A 15,667-nucleotide genomic window follows, 5' to 3' on the forward strand; every position below is an offset into this window, starting at 1 on the left:
TGCGCTCTGACATAAGCTTTAACCTGTTTTATTCGTTTGCGGAATAAATTATTGCCAAATTTTAGATTAATCAACTTACGTTGAATCCGTAAAAACGTTCTTATATTTTTGCCCCAGTCTGCTTCTGATGCGCATAGATTGGCCTGATAACCTGCTACAACATTTTTAAATGCTAAGAACGCCTTATTTATCTTGGAAGCGTATTGGTATCAGACGCAGCGGTAAACACGACTTCTGATAGTAACTTATCTGTGCTGACTCCTTCAATGAAAGTTTACTCGGACAGCATGAAGTCTGTTAAAAGTGAAGTTAACGTTTCGAATGAGACGCTCGTGTATTTTTATTTGTTTCTATAAACGTCTATAGTACAATTAACAACACTAGTAAATCTTCATGTAAATACTGTTTCTCTTCCTTAATTTCTGCAGCGTTTTGCACACCTCATTAAGACACAGAGCAAGAAGGAAAGCAAACTCTACTGAGAAAACGTAATGTGCCACGAAAATTTGAAACTCTCACGGCTTTTGACAACAGCAAATAATCGAAAAAAGGGTTTTGCTTATTGAATTCTTCGGTAATCTGACAACCGTATGAGGTTAGTAACTCGCATATCGTTAATACTAATGTTTCAGTGTTTAGGTTCTTTTGAAATACCGTAATGCCAGATACCAAATGTGTGCTCCACAGTTGCAGAAAACCTTCGAATGCTGTTCTAGGTCAACAAACAATAATTTTGGTGTCTTGTCTAACATCTAAGTAGCCTACAATACTGTACAATGGAGATAATCGTCTGCTGTAGTTATCAGCTATAGTTTGGTAACATATACAATTTTCTAATCGCGTCCTCAGGTGTCACTACCTGCAAACAACCTTTTGACATTCGAAATCTAAAATTTTTTTGGTTGCTTCCTCAAAAAATGCATAGCAATCTTCAATGAAAGAATGGAGTAATCTTCGAACATTCAACTTTTAAATTTCATTGAAAAGTTTTCTGAAAAATTTGTTACAATGACGGAGGCAAATAAACTGATTTATGTAGTCTTCATTTACCTTGACCCTAACAACTACCAGGTTGGTTCAAATGGCTCTGAGCACTATGCGACTTAACTTCTGAGGTCATCAGTCGCTTAGAACTTAGAACTAATTAAACCTAACTAACCTAAGGACATCACACACATCCATGCCCGAGGCAGGACTCGAACCTGCGACCGTAGCGGTCGCGCGGTTGCAGACTGAAGCGCCCAGAACCGCAAGGTAAATACCAGGAAGAAACAGTTTCCAGTACATCTCTTCTCCGGAGGAATTGTGTTCAGTTATAAAATGTGCTTTACACCCTGTTGACTCTATTGGTTGCAAATATTTTGTGACATCTCCTGATGAAAATAGCAATTAGTAATGCACGCATTTTACTTTCACACAGAGTAATTTTTTTTCGTTGTACCTTTCTTCAGCCTTTCAGCTGCGTCGTCCAGAAGACTCATCCCGGCTTGCACCCGCCATTCGCCTAAAGGTATTGGTAACACCCCAGACACTGAAGCACCACCGGCCACCAATTCGGATGTGAACAAGGCTTTGCTTACCCGGACTACGTGGGTCACGACAAGGACGACAGACGGCAGTACAAGCGCCACCAGAGGTCCTCCGTGCCAGGGACCTATTTGCTCCACCGTGTCACGCGTGCGGAATTGGACCGGCACGAATTCCTCCGCGCTACGGCTATATAGAGCGACGCAAGCTTACACTTCGCCAGTTCGCTCCACCGGAGTTCTGGGCCACTGCATGCTCTTAGCAGCCCACCAGTCTGAGCCCGGTCGGTAGACACCACGGCGGGACCTGTGACTTTCCTGTGATATCCCAATACGTACCTGTCACCCAACTACGCCGAATGCTCAGTCTCCGTCTCACCGTTGGAGATTAGTAAATCAGAATGAGATTTTCATTCTGCAACGGAGAGTGCGCTGATATGAAACTTCCTGGCAGATTAAAACTGTGTGCCGCTCCGAGACTCGAACTCGGGACTTTTGCCTTTCGCGAGCAAGTGCTCTACCAACTGAGTTACCCAAGCACGACTCACGCCCCGTCCCGTGAAAATCTCATTTTGGAAACATCCCCCACGCTGTGGCTACGCCATGTCTCCGCAATATCCTTTTTTTCAGGAGTGCTAGTTCTGCAAGGTTCGCAGGAGAGCTTCTGTAAAGTTTGGAGGATAAGGGACGAGGTACTGGCAGAAGTAAAGCTGTGAGGAAGGGGCGTGAGTCGTGCTTGGCTAGCTCAGTTGGTAGAGCACTTGCCCGCGAAAGGCAAAGGTCCCGAGTTCGAGTCTCGGTCCGGCATACAGTTTTAATCTGCCAGGAAGTTTCATAGCACACCCTTCCAGTAAACGTGGATATAAACTAACAATATCACAGGATAGTACCTCCAGACAGTGCCTGGGGGCTTATCTGGAACCGCCACCAAGAAGAGTCAAAATGGACCCTACACGAGTGATATTAGTCATCGTTCACTGGATCTGGAACTGCAGCGAAGATTCCTGAGCAAGACAAGTAAACACTGCTCTTTATTGTCACAAACAGTCTTCGTACTCCTCGTAAGTAGAGTAAGTATCGTAAAACCCCTTTCAATAGATCATTGTAAATTGTTGCTACTATGTTTTACGAGCAATTTTTGGAATAGTTGTTGCGTAGCGTGTTTCGCTCTGTGGTGTGGCAGTACAGTTTCTGTGGGCAAGCAAACCACCACATAACGGCAATTATTTTCGTTGGTAGGGAATTCTTTTCCTGCCGCTTTTGTATGTTGGACGTCAAGTGAATTTGGTGAATACAGCACTTTCAGTATAGTCTCACAGCTTCTCAGTCTCCGGCATTCAACGTCTTGGGAGTATTACACTTCCGGTGATGACAATCGTTTTCTTCTGTCGAATATCCCGGCAGTGGGCGCAGTATTCTCTCAATGATTAGGAGAACGATGTCGGCGTGTAGCCCGCTTTTAACAACTGGGAACACATCGGCGACATGCAGAGTTGCGTCTTCACAATAGGAGAATGGAACTTCCTGCCTACCGAGCGAGGTGGCGCAGTGGGTAGACACTGGACTCGCATTCGGTAGGACGACGGTTCAATCCCGGGTCCGGCCATCCTGATTTAGGTTTTCCGTGATTTCCCTAAATCACTCCAGGCAAATCCTGGGATGGTTCCTCTAAAAGGGCTAGGCCGACTTCCTTCCCCATCCTTCCCTAATCCGATGAGACCGATGACCACGCTGTCTGGTCTCCTTCCCCAAACAACCAACCAACCAACTTCCTGCTGGGCTATTCCAGTGTGCAGGTGAGCGTTACTTGACAGTGAGCGAACAAACCTAGAACAACTGAGGTCGTATTTTGTTCAGGTTTCTGCGCAGTTATTGAACGAAGCTATCTCATATAACTGTGGTGACATTTTTTCCACTTGGATGTCCGTCCTTCATGATGTACCCTTTGAGCCGTGGCTGGCTCAGGCTATACGCTGGATTAAACCTCTATTGCGATCCTGTCTTAAGTCTCTCGTGGTTATCGCGATTATGCTGTTATCCCCTCTTTCCGCTGGTGGCAGCAGCGGTGTGTATCGATATTCGCACCTTGGTCTATCTTTGATGTGGCACTTATAGTTTCCGGCTAGGCGGTGTGCGATCAGTCGGTCGGTTGGCGTGGAGCTGGAGCGTGGAGCTGCTGGCGGTGTCTACGCGCTATCGGAGAGTGTAGTGCTGTTCACATTGCTACGAGGTCCGTGGCTCACAAATTCTGGACATGAAAGTTCAGTTTTGATTTAACCTACCAGCAAATCATGACTGTTCACATTGTGTCGTTTGGAGTTCGTTGTCGGCTGTTGGGATTTTCCCGCGAGCAACAATGTGGTTTTCAAGTTGGAAAATTCTAGCCATCATCCAGTGGATGGAGTATCACTGTATTTGGTTCATTGGATTGAAGTGAACCAGCGGGATCTTCTGCCTTGTGGCCGTGAACGTTCCGGTTACCTGCCCTGGGCGTTGTAAATTTCAGGCAGTGCAGTTTCCTCATCGTGTTGTTGCTGTCGAGCACGGTGTGTAGTTTGACAACTCCATGTATGATTGGTTGTGGGCGCCAATATCTTCTACGTTGTTCCGTTGAACTCCCTGTTGTGCCCTCGTCGGGTGAAGTGGAAGTTATCTTGTCGGTGGGTCCGCTGACTGTCGGTCGGTTGGGTTGTCGTCGGATCGTGAATGGTCGGCCCGGCTGCCTGTCTCATCGAAGCGAGAGTCAGTGTTTGAATTACAGGTCGACCCTTCTGTGTACTGCCGTATTTTTTTAAATTTGTTCTTGTTGTTGGTACTTGTATGGCTTCTAGCCGGTTTTGTGTTTTAAATTAGAGTTGTTTTGCTCTTAAGGCCTTCAGCCTCGTTTAAAGTACTGTTTCACATAAGCCCTTTGGCATTTAAAAAAATTGAAATCTTAAGTCTTTCACCTTCAGCCAATTCGAATTTAACTTGTTTACTTCAACCAATTGAATTTTTAAGTCTTCGGCCTTCAGCCGGTTTGAGTTTCAGTTGTTTGTTCTTAGGGCCGTCAGCCTAAATTAAAGAACTGTTTCACATAAGGACTTTAGTATTTTTTTTTTAAATTAATGTTTTGGAGTGTTCACCCTTCAGCCAATTTGAATTTAACTGGTTTACTTCAGCCTAACTAAAGAACTGTTTTAAGATAAGGCTTGCCTTTTAAATTTCTGATTATCTTGCGTTTTAAGTTATTGGCCTTCAGCCGTTTTTAAATTAAAGTGGCTTTCAGCCGGTAATGAAGTCTCAAAGAGTAAAGCTGAATGTTTAAAAAAATTTTGGGGGCTGTTGTGATAATTGATCAAATCATAAAGTAGTATGTTCGAGTGTAGCTGACAGTCCCTTATCTTGGCCCCTTCCCACTATTTATTCTATCTGTCCTGTCCTGCGGGTTAAGCAGGGCATTTCACTCTTGCTGGTCATGGCCAACACCCTCACTTTTGAAACCTCAGACAGAGGTTGCCGAAGTGGTTTCCGTCGTGGGAACGCTGCACCTTTGCGCTCCTTACAATGTGACTTCCAGTTCGGCCTAAAATCTATCTCTCGCATTTCGCTGTTCCGTACGGCGTTATACGTGAATGCTTGATCTTCATTCCCGAATATTTATTTTAGCAAGACCACAATGTCCCGTTCTTTCTCTTTCTGTTCAGCTGTCAACTAGGGAGGGAACAGCATTGTTAGTTGCCGGTCGTGCAACGATTTCGCCTCCGTTACACATTTCTGTCTATGTTGATGTGATGAAAGTTATTGCTTCCTTGGAGCTGGATCATCTTTCACACTCACGAGATCGCCATGATTAGAAGCTGTTCAACGTCCACTGACCTCAAACATAGCTTAAGGAAAACTTTCGAAGCGCATTCTCTTTTTCTCTGCTGTCGTAGGGAATCCAGATCGCTACAGTAGAAACAGATGTTATCTCTTCACAGAAACAGAAAGTTACCTCTTGGACTATGGATGCCTCCCATTTCTGTGATTATGGTGCCTTGTGGCCTGTTGTAATACAAAAAATGGTTCAAATGGCACTGAGCACTATGGGACTTAACATCTGAGGCCATCAGTCCCCTAGAACTTAGAACTACTTAAACCTAACTAACCTAAGGACATCACACACATCCATGCCCGAGGCAGGATTCGGACCTGCGACCGTAGCACGTAATACAGGTATCCACAGTATTTACTACTACAATTTCCGTTCCTTCCTTCGTCACTGTTGCTAAAACACTCCAGAAAAATACTATACACTTCCCGTAATTTTCATAGTTACTAGCAACAACGGCATCTCATTATCACTTAACAATATTCAACACTTGTAAATTACACTAATTTACCTATTTGTCTGCCACAAAATCCAAAAAACGTAAAAGCTCACCTGTAAGCACGCTGCCAACTGCTATGAAATACAGAACTGCAGATATTCCTTTGCCACTGCTGTCCTCTATATATACAGCTAAAATAATCAGTTGGCCTTTTTAATCGTTGCGATTCATGTTTGTTGCGCCAAATGTGTAATTATCTGTTAATAGTACAATGAGTGGTTTCTTATCAAATTAATTACAACTGTGACTATCGGCACATCATGTGGATCACGTGATATTAACATCGCAGCTATCAGCTGTCTTATCTCTTGCTCCAAGTCCATTCAAAGTAATTAAAGTTTATCGTAGTTGTTAACGCTAACATGTTATCTTAATCTGATTGTATGTAGCGTCGCAGCAATTGACCACTTTATCTCTTGCTTGAGAAAAGATTTCGAATTTGATTATACTCGTCAAAAAATAATTTTAGTTTCGTAAGTGAATTTTTGTTTTTGAGATCTGTCACATCTGAACACACTTTAATGTAACGGAATGTAGAATCATAATGGTATTCTATGTTGAGAAGGCCTTCAAAATATTATCTACTGCTGAAAGAAATTAATTTGTTATTGTGAGAAGTTGTAAACAATATTCAAATCGTACAGAACACTCAAGTTTTGGAAGTGTTGTGGTTCCGAGCTGCCCATTGAGCATATTCCATCTACGTCACAGAAAAGAAGACAAATCGTAGAACTGAGAGGAAATAATTCAAATTTTGAAGAGAAACTTGCTAGGATGCAGGAAGAAGTAGATGGAAAGAAAAAGGGTGTAGAAGATTTATTTTATGTTTATTACAATTACGTTCCTTCTTTTTCTCGCGAAAAGGATGAACAAGACTCTGCTGCAGGTGTTGACTTTACTGCAGAGGCGACAAGGCAAATAACGATATTTCAATTCCTTTTGTTTACAAAGGAAAAATGAATTTTAATGGGAATCAAAAGAACCAAATAAGCATAGACGAGTATTTGGTGATAACGTAATCGGAGAATACTGGATGTAGCAAAGGCTGTTAAAAATTAGGGTGATAATCCTAAGATAGAGGATATTTGTTCTTTGATGTTTGACGATGAACTCATAGAACTAATTGTGAAATACATAAAAGTTAAACAGGTTCCGTACAGAAACAGGATTGAAGTAGATCAGCAAAGAAACTACAGATCTACAAATCTGTATGAAATAAAAGAGGGAGTGCAGTCTCTGTCCGTACCAGAACCACAGAAATACTGCATATATGATTGTGTGTGACTAGTGATGCATTTGTATACCTGTAATGTTCCAGAGAAATGTGTGTTAAGTGTTAAATAGATTAATTGACTAAAAGTCAATTTGAAGCTTAACGTACCATTAATTTTTTATTTACACAATTCATGTATTTTTGTAGAGTTCCATTATACGAATACTCATGAAAGTAACGCATACTAGAACCCATAGTTGATGGGGATGTATAGTAACTTATTGTTCAGTTTGTTCATTGTACTAATATATTAATTTACTTTGAGAGAGGAGCAACGTTTATTTATTTACTTTTCCTGTTAAGTAATAAAAATCATTCTTCCTAGTAAGGGTTAATCTGCTAAGGGAACAACATGTAAGTAAAATGAAAGAGATTTTGTACAACGAACGATCACCGATAAGTAAAAGGCAGAAGTAAGTTCACGGGACCGCGCGGGATTAGACGAGTAGTCTAGGGCGTTGCAGTCATGGACTGTGCGGCTGGTCATGGCGGAGGTTCGAGTCCTCCCTCTGGCATGGGTGTGTGTGTTTGTCCTTAGGATAATTTAGGTTAAGTAGTGTGTAGGCTTGGGGACTGATGACCTTAGCGGTTAAGTCCCATAAGATTTCACACACATCTGAACATTTTGAATTTCACGGGAAACATCGCAGTAATACAAAATCCCTGTGGCATCCATAGTCAGGGCCAGGCAAAGGGTTCACTCACGGAGTAGTTATGAAAGTAAGAAAACGCGGAAAATTTTGATGAATGAAGAACCTTTTCACTCACTTCGATTACCAATGAAATAGATCGATACTAACGACCGACACATAAGGACCCGTTTCCAGCCAAAATTATGCTTCTTACTGTTAACTGTGCGTGCAGGCAGCATTCCGTTTCTGCATACGTTCTGGCAGTCCCCTGCAGTACTGGAAATGGCATCCGATGGATGATGCACCCCCTTTCTCGTGTGACGAACACTTATTTGGACGTTGCTTATCCCGATTTTTGCTGCGACAGTCATGCACCTTGGGTCCAACTTTTCCAAACTTGTAAAATTGCGGCAGATGGCATTGCTTCCTGATGTGGCTTGTGTGCCCATACCGATAACACTTGAATCCGGAGGAGAAATTGCGCTCGGTCGGTCTCCAAGTATGAATAGCAGTGACGTAATCTTCCAGTTGTGTGGCTATACTAATAGCAGCACTTAAATCGCCTGGGTTTTTCCATCCTGATGCTTCTGGAGACGCGAATAGAAGTACCCCACACAAACACACCTAGAACCCCATTCTCTGCCCCACACAGGAAGACTGTGTCAGTCTCTGCGTTTCATGTCACCTCATTAGTACCACATTGATCCTCCTAATCCCGTCCGAGAAGGACTCCACCGGTTTGTTATGTTTCTGCAACAACCTGTTGAGTTTTTCCCTAAAAGCCTTGCGCTGTATTGCGTAATGTACGTCAGTCAGTCATCAAGTGTTTGCGCCTTACTCAGTGTCTCATGGTGTGTAATGTACGTCTTTCTGTAAGCTATTAATAGTAACCTAGCCATATTTAAGGAAGTTTAATCCGACCGGTTCCTAAATTTGGCGGCAGTCCCCACATCACAAATAAAAACAGACACTTCCTCGGTCGTTTTCCCCATAAATGGAGCTATGAGGTTAGCTGCTTCGGGATCAAAGGAGGGGACGGGTTTATTCAACAATGCCTTGATCCCTCCCATAACAGATAGTGCTGGCCCACCATGGCTTGCAATGCTTCTCTGTGCCTTTGTAATGGAACTTTACTCCGTTTCTGTTTGAACGTAGCATCCAAAATGCGACTATCCGCCCATTCAGTGTTTCCACAGCCTCATACAAAGTGGCTGCACGAGTATCTGGCACTTGTGCAACCTCCATTTACCGTCATATAAGAAAAATACAAAAACTGTATCAACAACGCACAAACAAGAAACAAATTTTACTAACCCTTGTGTTTTATCATAGTCCAAAATGTTCAAATGTGTGTGAAAACTTATGGGACTTAGCTGCTAAGGTCATCAGTCCCTAAGCTGACGCACTACTTAACCTAAATTGTGCTAAGGACAAACACACACACCCATTCCCGAGGGAGGATTCGAACCTCCGCCGGGGTCAGCCGCACAGTACATGACTACAGCGGCACAGACCGCTCGCCTAATCCCGCACGGCCATCATGATCCCAAAGGCATTCTGTTTACTGCTGTGCCTCGTGGTCAAACCTTCTAGACGTACTACAAACAGCTCACACCATCTGAAGTGCTGATGAGTACAGAGGTGACCTGATTACTAGTAGATTAAAAACGGGCACCTACTCGTGGAGAATAAGAGAATGGAGAGTAGGGAAAGAGGAAGCAGAAATGACAAAGTTGAAAGGGAGAGGAACAATCTTCTGTCTAGTTTGGTAGTCACTGTAGCATGTCCAACTACCATTGATGCAGTTAACCGTGTTATTCTTGTGAAAAGTAGGACGATACCCCACAGCTGGTGGGGTGATCTTTGAAGTTTAATTAAGATAATTAGTGAAGAAGGCTGTCATGTCGTGTGGACTTGATTCAGTACAAGGGGTACTAATGTTGTGGCCTTTAAGGGGAGTAATGTAGAAGTATCAGCTCCAGTATCACGTGGGATTGTGGAGTCTGAGGTAGCTGTATTCCCAGAGTAAGAGTGGACGGTACCAGAGTGAATAAGCGCGTGGGCAGTGACGTGGGTGATTTAAGTGCAGTAGTAGTATCCACTCCACAGTGTGATAGTAGGTGTTGTTTAGAGGCCGTGGAGCCTCGACTCGATGTACGGAGAGGTACATGTGCCACTGATTTCTGCACAGCGCGCAGAGGAAATGCAAACGATGGTGCTATTGTGGGTACTAAGGAGAATGCAGGAGATGCTGTTGATCTCGATGTCTGTGTTACTGATGTTGTGAAAGAAACGACAAATACTAATGTATTTACCGTCTCAAGTGGGCCTGGACGTAATGTAAAGGAAGATGAAAAGTACAAGACGGATATGAGGATAAACTTTCTTTCCGAACATCATGCCATAGTTGACCGACACACTCTGAAACCTGTAGGGACGAAATCCCAGTGGGGGGAATCCAGTTACAAGAAAGGCCCCAGGAAGTTGTTGTGAGTTAGGAGAATTATCAGAAAGCCGAGAGCACTTCGGAAAGACTTCAGTTTTTATTAGCACTATAGCGAGCGAAATATGTGCGACTATCTATTGACATATTGAGTGTGGTAGTACTGTATGTAATTCATGTGCCTCGATAGGTCTGCGATGATGTTGTCAGGGAAACAATAAGCTGAACTGCTGTAGCAGGGACAGAGTTCCGAATGATGTTCCAAACCAACGGACTATAAATCCACCTTGTAGAGGCGCTGTGTATAAGAGCTTCACAACAGAACCGGGCCAAATGCTGTTAAGGAAGGTTTCTTCAGGATAATTCATTAAGAGCAAAATCAGAACACATGATGTTAAAGAAGGCTTTTTCAGAATAATTTATTAAGAACAAAACAGTTTTTCAGTATCATTCTTAATCGTAAGTGAAACTGATTGAATGTGCGCCATTGTGACGTGCGTGCTTGTATGAAATGTACTTCCTAGCATTTAATATGTATAAGACTATTCAGCAGGTTAGATGGGCTTGAAAGTGAGATGAAGTGTTCTGCTCATTGTCATGAGTACTAATGGACTGTTAATTAGGGCGACAATGATGTAATCTAATAGCTGTAAGAAAGGATCAAACGAACGGTAAATTTGACCCACCGAACTTTCTGTTCATGACATTTAGAATTTAGAGAGTAAACCGTTAAGTGAATATTGTACACTGATGTCCATGCATATTGTGATCTGTTGCAGAGCAGTCGAGGGTGGAGAACAGGGGGCCAGGTCTTTCAAAGAAAGGGAGAAATTTAGCGCTGCCACTACTTTTTGGCAAGCACAGGAGGGAAGCATTGCAGAAGCCACAAGCAGCCGGTGGCCACACAGAATGTTGGCATACGATTGCAGCAACATAGCTGTTGTCGTGAGGCAGACTAAACCCAGCGGCCATAAGCGCACAATGCGTGATCAATGAAAGAACATGCGTCTTTCCAGAATTTTGTTTCCGAAGTCTGATCCATTAAAAAATTATTACTTTTCTGTGACAATACCAGCGTTGCGATACCTACATTACTTACCAACGTCATGCATCACTGTATTATTAACGGACCAACAATTAAAGATTGTGCTGATGTCGAGACAATTGGTTCCATTATTAAGATAACTCCTTCTTCTCTCCTGTTTGCTAATCATATCGAACAAACAACATCCAATGACTTATCCAAAGGGAGGAAAAATTATAACAGATATTTACATGTGTCACCAAACATTACTATAAATTATAATAAATTTGTGAACATATTCCACACTTCATTTTTCAGTACACTGCATATTTTCTCTCATAGATAGCTTGGGTTGCAACCACATCTTTGTAATTCTGTCTAGGCCTAATTCTGCTAATCACTACATCAGTCTGCACTCCGTTACATTATCTATACCAAACTCATTACATTGAACAATGTCCGCAGCTCGTGGTCGTGCGGTAGCGTTCTCGCTTCCCACGCCCGGGTTCCCGGGTTCGATTCCCCGCGTGGTCAGGGATTTTCTCTGCCTCGTGATGACTGGGTGTTGTGTGATATCCTTAGGTTAGTTAGGTTTAAGTAGTTCTAGGTTCTAGGGGACTGATGACCATAGATGTTAAGTCCCATAGTGCTCAGAGCCATTTGAACCATTTGAACACATTGAACAACATACCCTGTACTACTATTTGACAGTAAGTATATGTTATGAATCTCATCAAACCTTTTTATATTATTCAGTGACTCATTCCTTTCCTCTCTTACACTGTAAGTAGTTGAAGCTATCCAAAACTATTCTAACGGTAATGCTTCATCGTTCCAATAATTGACATAGAAAACTCTGTTATATTCCAATAAGTGTCAACAGAAGGGATAAAAACATTATCACTTATTATGCAAGTCAGTATCAAATATCTAAGCAACAGATCCTAGCGAGAACCTGAGAAAATTCTGGTACTACGTAAAATAACTAACTGGCTCTAAGGCTTCTATGCAGACACACATGGACAATTATGGTGTGGCTGTAGAAGATAACAAAAGTAAAACTGACGTTTTAAATTTCGCATTTAAGAAGTCATTCAGGCAGGAGAATCGAGCAAGTATACTGTCCGTTTGGCCATCACACAGACTCCCGTCTGGAGGCCATAATAATGAGCATCCAGGGTGTAGAGAAACATCTAATAGAGTTGAAAGCAAATAAATCGCCAAATTCTGATGGAATCCCAATTCGGTTTTAAATAGAGTACTGCACAGTATTATCCCCTTAATTATCTTGCTTTTATTGAGAATCTCTCGTCCAACGCAAAGTACCAAGCGACTGGAAAAAAGCGCGTGTGACTCCCGTATATTAGGAAGGTAAAACAACAGACGAGCAAGATAGCACACCAGTATCTTTAACACCGATTTGCTAGAGAATCCTTGAACGTATTCCAGGTCGAATATAATTAATTTACTTTACAGGGAAAAAGCTTCTGTCCACAAATCACAATAGTCTTACAAATCACGCGAAATTCAGCTCGCCCTTCCCTCACATGAGATCCTGCGAACCATGGATGAAAGGAAACAGGCGGATTCCCTATTACTAGACTTTCATAAAGCATTTGACACTGTGCCACGATGCCGACTGTTAACGAAGGTACAAGGATATGGAATAAATTCTCAGGAATGTGAGTGGCTCGAAGACGTCTTGAATAATAGAACCCAGTATGTAGTTCTCGACAGCGAGCGTTCGTCAGAGACAAGGGCATCGTCATGTGTGCCCCAAGGAAGTGTGATAGGACTGCTATTATTTTCTATATATACAAATGATCTGCAGACAAGGTAAGTGGCAGTCTGCTGCCGTTTGTTAATGATGCTGTAGTGTATAGGAAGGTGCCGTCGTTTAGTGACTGTAGGGGCATACAACATTCTATCGCTCGAGCCTTGTCCCGCAGTTACGCAGGGTCAGCAATTGTTAATTGGATTTGGCGTGTTAATGTTGAAGGGATGGCCGGATGCCCTTCCTGCCGCCACCCCGCACCCCCTGGGACGGAATTAGTGTACCTCAACTGTTTGCGTCGAGTGTAATCCAGGGAATAGTGCGAAAGTGCTCAGATGTCTGCGAGCCGTGTAACTGAGGCGGAAGGAGCATGGGGACCAGCCCGGTACTCACCTAGCGGGATGTGAAACCGTCTAAAAACCACATACAGGCTGGCCGGCACATCGGCCCTCGTCGTTAATCCGCCGGGCGGATTCGATCCGGGGCCGGTGCGCCTACCCCAGTCCAGGAATCAGCGCGTTAGCGCTCTCGGCTAACCTGGCGGGTGAGGGGGATACAACATGACTTAGACAAAATTTCTAGTTGATTTGTGGAATAGCAGCTAGCTTTAAATGTAGAAGAATGTAAGCTAATGCTTATCCCTACGAAAACAAATCCATAATGTTCGAATACAGTGTGCTGCTCGACTATGTCATGTCTTTAAATATCTGGGTGTATCGTTGCAAAGCAATATGAATTCTAATGATCATGCAAGGAATGCAGTAGGGGAGGCGAATGGTCAACTTCAGTTTATTGGGAGAATTTTAGGGCAGTGTAGTTCATCTGTAAAGGACAACACATGTAGGATGATAGTGCGACCCACTGTTAAATACTGTTAGAGTACTTGGTCTCCAGACCAGGTCGGATTAAACGAAGACATCGAAACAGGTCAGAGATGGGTTGCGAGATTTACTACCAGTAGGTTCAAACACACAAGTATTATCGAGATGCTTCAAAAGTTCAGTTGGGTATCGCTGAAGTGAAAGCGACGTTCTTTTCAAGGAGTACTGTTAAGAATATTTGGAGAACAGGTGTTTGAAGTTAACTGCAGACTGGTTCTAGTGCCTCCAATATACATTTAGCGTAAGGACCAGGAAGATAAGAGATATTTGGCACGCTGGCGGCTACAGCCACCCACAGAGATGGGCTCTTAGCAAAGCACTGCAAGTGCCGCAAAGAGTATTTCACAACTTGCTCTGCACTGTACGGCAGACTGACGCCCTGATAATTAATTCCTGTTGATGGGAGTGTATTCTTCAGATTCTGCAGGTATCCAACGGACGTTATACGTGCACCTTTCTGTTAAACCCATATCTGTAATGATCGTGAAAAAATTTCGCTTCTGTCTCTGAAACGAGTGGCGTGGAAGGACATCCGACACACTGTCTCCCAGTTAACCATTGCATTTTTCAGAAGCCATGTAGGCATCCATGACAGATGATTTTCTACGCAAACCGAGAAACGGAGCCTTGATTGGAAACCCATGTCGGAGGGCGTCTGTTCTCTTTCGCGGAAAACGACAGGAATGGCTCACTGATTTTGCCTGTCTTGTGGATGGAGGCTGTACTGAGAGAGAAGAAGGATGCGAGTAGCCTAAAAAGGGCTGTATTTTGATTGGTTGTTCTAATGTTTTCAAGACCACACCATGTGGAATATTTTTGGAAATGCTAGGGAGCGACTGAGGAATTTTTATTCAGGCGAGTCAGATCGAGATTAAGGCTTCGGCTGTCAGTCGCATTAGATGGTGATTATGTGTTCCGATCTGGAGACACGGTCGTTGATCCTAGGACGAAAGAAGGAGGTCCACCATTCATGTGAATGCAGCGTTGCAAACTCCTATAGGTGAGGGTGAGCGTTTTGTATCTACAGCGGCTAAGGAATCTCTAAGGAGAATTTTCACTAACCGCAATGTGATCGTTCAAACAGCGGCAGGAAAATGCAGTTAGCTTCCATTAGTAACGTGGGTACACTCAATGCTCATCTTATCTTTGATGCTATCTTCTTACATATGCACCAAGACGATTCGTAGACGACATTATCCACAGTACACGGAGGTAGTCCTCATATATGCGAAGCATAGTAACCAGAACAGCAAGGTATCAAAATTAAATGGGTTGGATTTACTGCTCGGGAAATGCCACCTGGCACACTTTACTAGATACAAGATACTGCTGAAGCTATTTTTCTGATAATTAGCCAGTGTGCAGTGATGTGTGCTGGGTTTCATTCAGCTTATAGCAAGGATATGTTAATGAACTCCGTCGTAAAGTACAGATAGGAGCCAGTAGCTGGAGAGGTTTGGCGTGCACATATTGGGGCATCACCCTAAGATACCCTTACACCTATACAAATAGCAAGATAAAATATGTTGACTTGCTTTATGATTACACATCCACGTCAAGTCTATAAGTCTTCGACAGTATGAAATCAGCAGTACAGTAGATTTTCAAAGACTAAAAGAAATGCACCCATGTTCGTTAGTCAAATGATAGAGTATAGCAATCGTTTGTAATTTTCTTGCAGGTTTTATTCTGTTCATACTGCTCAAATGGCTCTGAGAACTATGGGACTTAACATCTGAGGTCATCAGTCCCCTAGAACTTA

The 15,667-nt window shown here is 43.0% G+C and overlaps 1 protein-coding gene across 1 annotated transcript in view; it reads right to left on the minus strand.

Annotated features, from left to right (window-relative positions):
* LOC126413198 (myogenesis-regulating glycosidase-like) overlaps window positions 1–15,667 on the minus strand; it is a 56,797-nt gene that overhangs the window by 18,036 nt on the left and 23,094 nt on the right. The gene's annotated exons all lie outside the window — the stretch shown is intronic.

Source organism: Schistocerca serialis, chromosome 7 (assembly GCF_023864345.2).
Source record: "Schistocerca serialis cubense isolate TAMUIC-IGC-003099 chromosome 7, iqSchSeri2.2, whole genome shotgun sequence".
NCBI classification, from domain to species: domain Eukaryota; kingdom Metazoa; phylum Arthropoda; class Insecta; order Orthoptera; family Acrididae; genus Schistocerca; species Schistocerca serialis.